This window comes from Lycorma delicatula, chromosome 8, assembly GCF_047948215.1.
Source record: "Lycorma delicatula isolate Av1 chromosome 8, ASM4794821v1, whole genome shotgun sequence".
Lineage (NCBI taxonomy): Eukaryota > Metazoa > Arthropoda > Insecta > Hemiptera > Fulgoridae > Lycorma > Lycorma delicatula.
Window position 1 is genome coordinate 4,711,902 of NC_134462.1, and position 12,469 is coordinate 4,724,370.

The window sequence follows — 12,469 nt, forward strand, 5'->3', positions numbered from 1 at the left end:
GGAAAAGAAAAAAAGCCAAATTATGAAAAGGTACGAAAGATGGCCTGAGAAAATAAAAATTGTGTTATTATTTTCTTTTAAAATAAAATAAGAAAAATGTTTTTATAGTTTTTCTGATAAGAATACATAATTTAGAATATTTTAAAATTGTTTAATAATTGTTTGATACAATCAGGTTTAGTTACAATTTAATTTTTATATTATATTACTAAAAAAAAAGGTCTCTAAAAAGGAAATATAATTTTTTTTCATTAATTACTATGGAATCAATCATGAAATATTAAAAAAAAAAATATTTAAGTATTTTCTTTTAAGAAAATTATATTTTTTAGGAAAGGAGGGAAATTCCAAGTGCTGTATAATATCGTACATGGTCTGACTGAAAAAATTAACTTCCCAATTGAATAAATTTTTGCTTTAATAATACCAATAAAATTTTCAAATATCTCTTTTATATAAAACTTATTATAATTGAATAAAAAGTAATCTTTTATAATACATTTAAATTTTTTAAAAATCTGAACTTACGAACTGGTTGGTTATAATATTAGAATTTACTTGAATTGAGAAAGGTTGCACAAATATTACTAAAACGATTCTGTAATAAACATAGTTTTTTTTTACCAAAGAAAAGTGCGGTATTACTTTTGGTCGCACGGCGGAATTGGGGGTCGAAAATAAATTTTGTTTAAGGTGTAAGGATTACGCAAACACCATTCATGTATAAAATTTTGTGGTTTGAAAATCTCCAAAACTACTGGATAAATTTTATTAAAATTTAGATATACTGTAGTAGTGTATGAAAATTAGATTAAAATTGGTTGGGTCGTTCTTCAGTTACACTCATTTGAGTATAGACAACATAACCTCTACCAACCGGGTTGGTCTAGTGGTGAATTAGTCATCGCAAATGATTTGATTTTGAAATCTAGAGTTCTATAGTTCAAATTCTAGTTAAAGCAGTTTTATACGGATGTGAATACTAGATTGTAGATCCGTGTTCTTTGGTGGTTGGGTTTCAGTTAACCACACATCTCAGGAGTGGTCGACCTAAAACTGTACAAAATTACACTTCATTTACATTCATAACATTCTCTGAAGTAATACCTTAAGGTTATTCCGGAGGCTAGACAAAGAAAAAAAGTGAAAAAAGAAAGATAACATAACCTCAATTTGAGGTTACTAAAAATAAACAAACACCAAGTCAATGTAACCATTATTTGAGGTTATGTTGACTTGGTATTTGTTTATTTTTAATACGCGCTAATACACTGAGTTACAGTAGTGAATGTATTTAAACCAGATCTTGTGTGTAGGGTATACTCGTTATTTTTAATTATTACATCAAATTACGGTTATAATGTGTGTACGGTATAGACTAAAAAAATACTGGACCGATTTACGCGTGGGAAAAAAAGAGAAAGGGAAAAAGGTAAAAAGGAAAGAAGTTGAAAATAGAAACAAGAAAAAAAGGGAAAATAGGGAAAAGGAAATGGAAAGACCAAAGGAGATAAAAGAATAATGGAAGGGGAAAGCAGGAATGGGAAATAAGGGAAACATATAATGGGAAATTAAATGGGAAGAAGGAGGAAAATTGGGAAGTGAAAAGGGAAAATGGGGGAAAGAAAATTAAATATAGAAAAAAATAAAATTGGAATAAGGAAAATGGAGAAATGGGGTAAAAGAAAAAGGGGAAAAAAGAAAGCGAGAAAGAAAGGGTAAAAGAGAGAAACGGTAAAAGGGAAATGTTAAATTTTTTGAAGTTCCGTAATGTTCATTTTGTTAGTATTTTATGTTTTTTACTGAAATGTTTTACATAGGGTGCATAAAATTTGTAGAAATTTAATTCCTATAATTAAATAAAACAAAATAGAAACATACAAAGTATGTAAAATAGTACATTATTATACTAAACAATAATAACATTACTTCTAGGTCAGTGCATTTATAGAAGTTATATAATACCATAAGAGAAATCAGTAAGGCTACATTATATTGACTTGTGTGTTAAGTGCAAGCACGCTAATACAGGAAGTTAAATACACGGTTTATATAGTTGCATGTAAATTTTCAAACTGCATATAATACTTTCAGTTATATAGCTAGTACGAAGCAGTTTACAACCTATAATGCATGCAGGTACATACTTACAATTAAAAAAATGAAAAAAAAACTACAGCTAGTTTACAGTCTGAAATATTTTATAATAAATATGCGCAAACTAATAAATAGCATACTGTTATTCTAATAGAACACAAGACGTAAGTAAATAAATAAGAAAAGAAATCATAACAAATGGCTCTAAAGAAACTCAATATGTAAGTAAAACAGTAAGTAAATTTTACTGTTATAAAATAGTTATTAAAAGCAAGGCTGTTATCCGGATATGAGGGTAATAAATTGGAAGAGAAAATAATTACGAAAAATAAAAAGTAAAATTGATTGAAATTTTTCAGTTATTAGGAAATTAGCTACCAGAAAATAATAAGATAAATAAATGGGTTAATTACAAATAGATTAAATACGATTAAAAAAACAAATATATATATAAATTTAAAAAATCAAACAAAATGTTTAAATTAGTTTTAAAATACTTATTAATGATGCTGGTGTTAATGGTAACTGTCTCTGTCAAACGGTTAGAAACCCCTTTATCTTAGGTACCCAAATTAACCGTTATCGTAGAGATAACGGGTTGTTATTATACACTTATACATTTTTTCATCAAATCTAATGCGTTAATAAATTTTCTACTGTTTTAACTTAGTGAAATCGGAGATTTTTATGTAGTATGTATGAAATTTAAATATTCTAGTTAATGAAATTGTAATTCCAGTTTCTGTAAGGAGATTTACAAAAGTTGGTTTTGATGTTGTATTTTATTTGTATTTTAGGTTAATGTACGACGTCTGTTGAAAGAAGTATCTAACTCAGTCATTTCACTCGGGAGTAATACTGCTGGATTTTAACCTAGTATTAAAACCAGGAAGTATTACACCTAATGATTTTGAAACTGATGAAATATCCTTATTTCTTTTAAGTTTTAGTAATTTTTATAAATATTTGTTTATGTATATTTGCATTTTTTTATTTTATTCTGAAAAAGTGCTTGACCATATGATGAAGGGATTTGATAATTTTAAGATATAAGTAATAATAATAGATTCATCTGCTATACCGCCTCTTGCCGGTAATCGGAAGTTGCTTCAAAGGGTGGTTGTGGAACGGCTCTGGGTGAAAGCATCGATATGAACTCACTTCTAAATCGAGGCCAATATGGCTTCATGAAAGGGGTTGACACCGAGGATTGCATCTTAAATGCTCTTGCCGAGGTGGAAAGCGCCGACTGTAAATATGTTTTGGCAATTTTTATACACATAGAGGCAGCATTTCCTTCATTGTGTTAGAGTTCTGTCCTCTATGAGTTGGAACGGCGCAATGTTCCCGTAGCCCAGCAGGCCGTAGTATTTCGCAGCTAGAAGACCGAGCCAAATACCAATATTTGTTTCGGTTCCGCCTGACAGCTGATGAGCTGTGCGTCTGCGGGGAGGTCCAATCGACTGAACATATGATGTTCGACTGCCCAGCTCCAGGGTGGCCTGAGTTCCCCCCCCAGGGGGGGGGGAACTCAGGCCACCCTGGAATTTAGAGGTCAAGGGGAAAATTGGCCACTCACTAGCGGCGAGTCAATGTGGCGAGAGCCGCATTGTCGGACCGTGTGGGAGTTCCTTGATGCGGTTGCTTTATTCAACCGATATCAGTAGTTTACCTAAGGAAAAAGACTCCTACTGTGGTGCTGTAGGAAGGAAAACGAGAGATATGACTGGCTACCAGCCACATTAAGGCTCCAAACGCTTTAATGGTGGACAGGTACTTTCTGGCATTCAGCGGCCTAGGCGCGACGGCGAATTGCTGTCTTTGACGAGATAAATTTAATTATTTATAGTCATATATATTTTAGTAGTTGACAGGATGCACCTTACCATTTTAGCGGTATATGACAAGTGGGCGGTGGGACAAAAATGCGAGTGGTTTATGGTAACACGCTTATTCCGGTCACACTTTTAGGTTAGCTCTAGGAGCTAGTTAGGACACTGGTTGCCAAACTGTTTCGAGGCTCAGTACCCGTTTGTGACACAGATATTCGGTCTTATACTTTAGGGCGATCGAATAGGGTGGTGGCGGCATAATTTGGTGACGAGCGATTAAGCCCACGTTAATTTGAATGCTGTATTGAATAAAACTGCCAATTATGGGGAACTTTAAATCTAAGGGTTATTGACCGAAGAGAAATAAATCCACTTAAATACACAGTCTGGTGTGGTATTACATCACAAAGGATTATTGGGCTATATTTTTTTGAAGATGTTGACATGAATGCTACAAGTTTTACCAGCCGAGTTTTACCGGTATCTGATTCAAAATTTTCGGCGAACTGCTGTGGAAGATAATCAAGTGATTCGGTTTCAACAAGATGAAGCCACTGCAAACACGGCCAGACTCAGTATGCAACTCTTAAAAAATATATTTGGTGAAAGGGTAATTTTAATGAACTCTATAATCAACTGGCGTCCTCGTTCGCCAGATTTAACGGCCCGAGGTTATTTTCTCTCAAAATATCTAATGAAGGTTTTTGTAAATAAACCAACGACCATACAATAATTAAAAAACAATATTCGAAGCCCTAATTGAAGCCTTAACTTCAAATGCTTTAACCGACTTTATAAAAAGAGAACAACTTTGTGAGGCAGAAATTGGGGGTTATTTGGGCCACGTAGTGTTCCACCAGTAGCTTAAATAATATCTCCATAAATAATAGTTTATAATAATTCCTCGTTGAAATAAATTAATCATTTAATAATTTTCTTTATATAAATCTTTAAAAAAATAGTTTGCTTCTTTTGCGCTACGTGCTTTATATATATATATAAATACAAACCAAGATATCCACCCGAATGTATATATGGACCGATGTTGAATGAAATTCAAGTTATTGCTGGTTTGATTTGAATAGCTTTTAAGTTTAGTTTTAAGTTTAAATCATTTATTAATGTTTGAGAAATGTTTACGTGAAAATTTAACTTGCCAACACTGAGTGAGCAGATTTAAAACAAGAAAGTCTTGTCTAATTTTAAAACATCATTTATTATTATATATGTTTTTTCAGACGGTTACTAATCACCAACCAATTGATAGCTTCCGAATTTGAAATTTAAATGTATTTTATTTGTTTTAATTTTTTTATATAAACAAAAAAAAAATGGAAGCGGGGGTTCTTAATATACCGTTTCGTAATCAAACCATGTTATATTTATTAAAAATGTACATATTTTAATATTTTTCAAAAGTAAGCAAGAAACTTAGTTTTTCGTAGTAAATATTACTGAGAAAAACTAAGTATTACTGAAGACTTTTCCTTTAACTGTACATTATTAAGATTACGTTTTATCTTAATACATTTGTATATCTTTCACGAAGTTGTGTAATAATAATCTAATTATTTCAATTTTTATCGGTTTATCCGCAATTTAATATTATTAATCCGATATTCAAATCAATTTTAATCAACTTTTTTTTAAATGTAAGTAAAATCGTATATTATATATATATATATATAATAACATTCGGTGAAGCTTCGCTTCACCCGCGCTGTATGGTTACTTGCGTTTCCCGTCGCGGTCAATTTATTGTTAATTTTGTGCTTTTTAGTCAAGTAACCGGAAGCAGGTGCAGGCGATTGCGTGGCACATACAGTAAGAGTGGCACTGGCTATGTTGGTCGAGTCGCCGCGCCGTACATCGTCGCACCTTTTAATAAACGGAAAACAGCTTTTAAATATTTATCTGAAGAGTATTTGCAAGCACAAACCTAGTGAATACTTCGTTTAGTATAGTCAGAAATGGGAAAATTTCCAATCACTGTTCTACATGTTTACCTTTCTTCACCATTTTAAGGTCGTATTTCGAAAAATTTAGAAATTGGATTTTAGATATTTACGTGAAGATTAAATCGCAACCAAAAATCAAGTTGATATATATGTTTTTTTTTTTTACCGAGCATGGAATAAAATCAGTAAATTTCATTGTTAGTCCATTTTAATCCTATAAGCTCAGAATGTGTTAAACAAAGATGGTACACCAATATATAATACGAAAGGTAAAGACGATAGATGGGTGGAATATATTGAAGAGTTATACGGAGGAAATGAATTAGAAAATGGTTTTATAGAGGAAGAAGAGGAAGTTGAGGAGGATGAAATGGGAGAAACAATACTGAGATCTGAATTTAAGAGAGCATTAAAAGATTTAAATGGCAGAAAGGCAGTAGTACGGAAATGGGTGTACGGTCGCCTTTTTCCAAGATGGCGGCTGTCCGCCATCTTGGATTCCAATATGGCGGCCGTCCGCCATCTTGAAACGTCACTACTGACGTCATTAATTCAAGATGGCGGTGGTCGGCCATCTTGGATTGGCGACCGTACCCCGTCAGTGTTGCCAACTTGATTTATTTTATGTCGATGTGAGTCAGTGTTACCAACTTGATTTATTTTTTGTTGACATGTTTATATATTGAAGAAATATTTCAAAGGTTGGTATCACTGTTGTGTGGCGGTCGATTTGAATTAAATAAATGAATAATATTTAAAGTGAAAAAAAATCTGTCGGCTAGAGGATTCGAACCCGGTCATGACGGGACGCGACCGACTGACGCCTTAAACCAATCGGCTGCGGTGACTCCCTGATGTAATGAGTGAAAAATGTTCTACGTAAGCTGTGAATTTTAACGTAACATCAGTCTGTACACACACACACACACACACAATCACACATGCACACATACATATATACACACAAGTGAATATAGACGTACCTCGAGGATGATCCTGGTCGTCCAGGCGATGGCGTCGGGAGGCGTTACAGGTTCTCGTCGTAGATCGTGCACCGGGAGGCGGTGGCGGTAATGTCTGCTACGACACACACACACAAACACACACGCACACACACACGCGCACACACATACATATACACACAAGTGAATATAGACGTACCTCGAGGATGATCCTGGTCGTCCAGGCGATGGCGTCGGGAGGCGTTACCGCGACGGAGAGAGGTTCTCGTCGTGGATCGTGCACCGGGAGGCGGTGGCGGCGATGTCTGCTGCAACACACAAACACACACACACACACACGCGCACACACATACATATACACACAAGTGAATAAAGACGTACCTCGAGGATGATCCTGGTCGTCCAGGCGATGGCGTCGGGAGGCGTTACCGCGACGGAGAGAGGTTCTCGTCGTGGATCGTGCACCGGGAGGCGGTGGCGGCGGTGTCTGCTGCGCGTGTGTTTGCGTGCGTGCGTCAGCGGAGTGACGCAGACGTGTTTACCGTGCGAGATGCGGCGCTCGACTGAAGAATTGTGGGACCGACGTGGTCTGAAGTTGTCCGATTGACCAATCGCAGCGTTGGAATTCGAATCGGCGCATGCGCACTAGCCGTTAGTGCGCACGTGCGAACTGGAACGTCGTCTCTAATAAGAGCGGATGCGATAAGGAAAATGTTTTTTTTTTTTTAATAATTAAAACCACAAGCCAATTATTTTTTTTTGTTCTTATCGACACGATAAATAATTCCACGAATCGTATTTATTTTAATTTCTTATCTATAACTTGCGTTGGTTAAATCCGATTGTGTTTGTATATAAGTGAAAAAATTTGTGTAATTTCATCATTCGCAATCTGTTATTGAAAGTGAATACATCGATCGCAGAGAGATCATTTGATTTCATCATTCGCAATCTATTATTGAAAGTGAATACATCGATCGGAGAGAGATCATTACATTTTCATCTTAATTAGCAAGGTAAGTTTTACTTTAATTAATTAAAAAAAGAAATACTAATGGAACAGTATGGTATTATCAAATAACTTTCAATCAAATCAAATCAAATAAATTATTTAATTAAATTTTAAAAAAAATACTTTATAAATTAAAAAAAATAAATACTTTTTACAATTAAAATAAATACAATAAAAAATACTTTTAAACAAAAAAAAAATAAATAATATATATAATGAAAAAATGTCTTCTTCTTCTTCTGTTATTCACTGAAACACACAAAAAAAAACAATGTTACGATATATGTTATTTTAATTTGTTTCAGATATTACAAAAAAAAAATTGAAATGGTATCACCGGTAGTTATCCATGCAATAAATAACAACGTCATCCGTCTTCGATGGGACCTGTCTGACTCTGAGGAGTTGTATCTCCTTTCAACCCTTCTACGGTATCAGAAGAACATCCTGAACTGTTTGAAGGAAGAAGGCAGACGCTTTGATGGCAACATAAAATGGTAATTAAAAAAAACGTTAATATTTTTTTTGTAAATGTACTGTTTTTTTTTTAAAGTAGTCAATATGTACTAAAATTATTCTGTTTCTACAGGTACGTTGCAGCAAATGTTGAATTGATGAAGCGGACACAACTCGAAGACGGAGTAGAAACAACATTCACAAATTTGTACTTGCATGGAAAAACTAGAACGGTGATAAATTTGGACGATAACACCGACGTTGTTGAAGAATCATGGATAGAATCAGTGGAGAAAATTATAGAGACACTGACCAAATTCATCAACAACGGCAGCGGATGGGTAATGAATAAAATAATATATATTGATTTAAATATTATCCGTTACCGTCCGTTATATGGCGCCTCTAGTTCATTTATAAAAACACCACAAAAACTTGTAAAAAGAGAGGCAATAATTAATGTAAAAAATCCGCATGATGAAAAATGTTTCCTATGGTCCGTACTAGCATACCTCTACAATCAACCTGGCAAACACCAAAGAACGGTTTGGTATGCAAGGTACGAACATGAAATTAACATGACCGGGATATCATATCCAGTAAAGGTAAAAGACATTGATCGCTTCGAGGTGTTGAACCCCACAATAAGCATCAATGTCTACGGCTATGAGGAAGATAACGATCGCGTGTACCCGGTGCGTGTTACCGAAAACCGCGATCGTACCCACTGCATACACCTATTGCTGCTTGCAGGGGAGACGAGAGATAAATTTCACTACTGCCTTATAAATACCAAACCAGGTAAAAATGGGCTATCTCGTCTCCTTTCAGGTCTTACAAAACATCACGGTACCAGTCAATATTGCCCTTACTGTTTGCACCGTTTCAGTTCATCAGACCCACATGTCGCTACACAAAACCTAAACCAACATTTGATCGAGTGTAAGCGACACGGTGCACAAAGGATAAGAGTTCCCGATCCCGCTAAAGAAAAGGAATGCGTGATGAAGTTTAGGGACTACTCGTCCACACTACGCGTTCCGTATACGGTGTATGCAGACTTTGAATCATTTGTACATCCGATGGACACTGCCACCCCTAAACCCAACACTAGTTTTACCGATAAGGTAGCCCATCATCTTCCGTCCGGTTACGCCTATGTAATCGTCGACGAGGAAGGGGAGATTTGTGAAGGTCCTGTAGTCTACCGAGCGAGAACCGATGGTGAAAATATCGTTGAAAAGATGCTGGATGAATTGCTCGGTCACGCCGATAGATTGCACCAAATTATGATCACCGAAAAACCGATGGTGATGACTCCCGAAGACACTGAAACATTTCAAAGGGCTACCGAGTGTTTTCTTTGTCATTGTGAGTTGACCGATGACCGTGTACGTCATCACTCGCATACCACAGGACGGTTTCTCGGTGCATGTCATAACGAGTGCAATTTAAATTGTAAGCGCACCGAGCATATCCCAGTATTTTTTCATAACCTCCGCGGTTACGATAGCCATCATATAGTTCAAGCTTTGGGAAAATATAAGGACGATGTAAAAATAAACTGTATCGCCAACACGTCCGAGCGATTACAGTCACTGTCCGTCGGTCCGTTGAGGTTCTTGGACTCTTTACAATTTCTTTCGTCATCGCTCGAAAAACTTGTGGAAAATCTAGTAAAAGATTGTCAGGACAAAGACACCGTATTTAAACGTCTCACAAACTGTTACCCGCTACCCGAGAAAAGAGATTGTTTAATCCGTAAAGGCGTTTACCCGTACGAGTACATGACCCATATAAACAAGTTTTTCGAAACCCAACTTCCACCGCAGATGGCATTTTACAGTACGCTAAGAAGAGAGAACATAACGGACGATGATTACGTCCACGCTCAACACGTGTGGGAAACGTTTGACTGCAATACGTTAGGCGATTACCACGATCTTTATCTTCTTAGCGACGTATTATTGTTGGCAGACGTCTTTGAAAATTTCCGAAGTACGTCTATGCAATATTACGGTTTGGACCCCTGTCACTTTTACTCCACCCCTCATTTCACGTGGAATGCCATGTTAAAATTTACCCAACAAAAATTGGAACTGTTGACCGACATAGATATGCATCTGTTTGTCGAAAAAGGTACACGAGGCGGTGTAGCCATGATTTCAACCAGACACGCCAAGGCGAACAATCCAAACATTCCAGATCAGTATGACCCATCCGAACCCACATCCTGGGTTCAATATTACGATTGCAACAACCTTTACGGAACAGCCATGGTTGAGCCCTTACCACACGCTAAATTTAGGTGGTTGAGTACTGAAGAGATTGACAATCTCGATATTAACAGCGTTGACGATCGTGGTGAAAAGGGCTACATCTTGGAAGTGGATCTTGAGTATCCACAAGAATTGCACGATCGTCACAAGGATTACCCTCTCGCACCAGAACGGTTAGTACCAACCGATGATATGTTGTCCCTCTATTTGAAGGACATAAAGAGATGTCCCGTAAAGAAATTAATGACAACATTGTACGACAAACAAAAATACGTTTTACATTACAGAAACCTAAAGTTGTATACTCGACTAGGACTGAAAATGAAAAACGTTCACAGAGTTCTGGAATTCTCCCAGTCGCCTTGGTTGAAACCGTACATCGACTTCAATACTGAAAAGCGTGCACAAGCACGAAACAGTTTTGAAAAGGACTTTTTTAAGTTGATGAACAACGCGGTGTACGGCAAGTCTTTGGAAAACGTACGAAACAGAATAGACTTCCAACTGGTTACTAACGAACGTAAATTGGATAAGGTGATTGCAAAACCGAGAGTTAAAGCTTGGTACATCTATAACAAGGATGTCGTTGGGGTAAGTCTGAAGAAAACGGAGATATTTCTCAATCGTCCGATCTACATTGGATTTACCGTATTGGACATTAGCAAAATGATCATGTACGAATTCCACTATGACTACATGGTAGAAAAGTACGGTCATAATATAAATCTTCTAATGACCGATACGGACAGTCTGATGTATCATATCGTGACCGATAACGTTTACGACGATATTCTTCACGATATCGATCGGTTCGATACTTCAGATTATCCTCGCGATCACGCATGTTTCAGTAATACCAATAAGAAACGACTTGGTAAATTCAAAGACGAAATGAATGGAAAAGCTATTCGTGAATTTGTCGGACTTCGTGCTAAGATGTATAGCATTCTCGAATTCGACAAGAAAGAGAAGAATGTAGCAAAGGGTATTCCTAGAGTATCCATTGCAAAGGATCTTAGACACGATCTGTACAAAAAAAGTCTTTTTAATGATTCCGTTACGTATACAAGCGCGTACGGAATCATAAGCACTTTGCACAATATATTTTCCATTAACAAGTCAAAGAAATCGCTTTCACCTTACGACGATAAACGTTACATATTAGAAAACAAAATTGACACTATTCCTTACGGTCATTATAGCATAAAAAAAAGAAAAGTACCCGCCAATGACAACACTTCCCGAAAGAGACCGAGAATCGAAAACGATGTCCTCATAGCCCATGGTCATGACTACATACAAAGAAGCCAGAGAACCGAAGACCACATAGACCACGATCATAACTATTTTTAATATTATTTTATCATGCGGATATATATTGCCTTTCTTTTTTTTAAGTGAAAAAAATTATATGTAAAAAAAATAGGACAAAGTATATATATCTAATTACATAAATCACTTTTTTCAAAAAAATTTAAAATATGAAATAAAGTATATATCTAATAATATAAATGACTTTTTTTTCTTTTAAGTGAAAAAAAATTATTTGTAAAAAAATATGACAAATTATGTATCTAATTATATAAATCACTTTTTTTTTCAAAAAAATTTAATGTAAAAAATATGAAATAAAGTATATATCTAATAATATAAATGACTTTTTTTTTATTTTAAGTGAAAAGAAATTATTTGTAAAAAAAAATATGACAAATTATATAAATCACCTTTTCCCAAAAAAAAAAAAATTTAATGTAAAAAAATTATAATTACTTACATCAATTACTGCCGTCGTCTCCCTCTCTAATCCGATGGTATCCACACATATCCCGTCGACAGACGGGACAATTCCTGCTATATCTCGCTAATTTCCTCA

General features: G+C 35.4%; 1 pseudogene; it reads right to left on the reverse strand.

The window, feature by feature from the left end:
• Window positions 1–12,469, reverse strand: part of LOC142329111 (ubiquitin thioesterase otubain-like) — an 84,566-nt pseudogene that overhangs the window by 71,430 nt on the left and 667 nt on the right.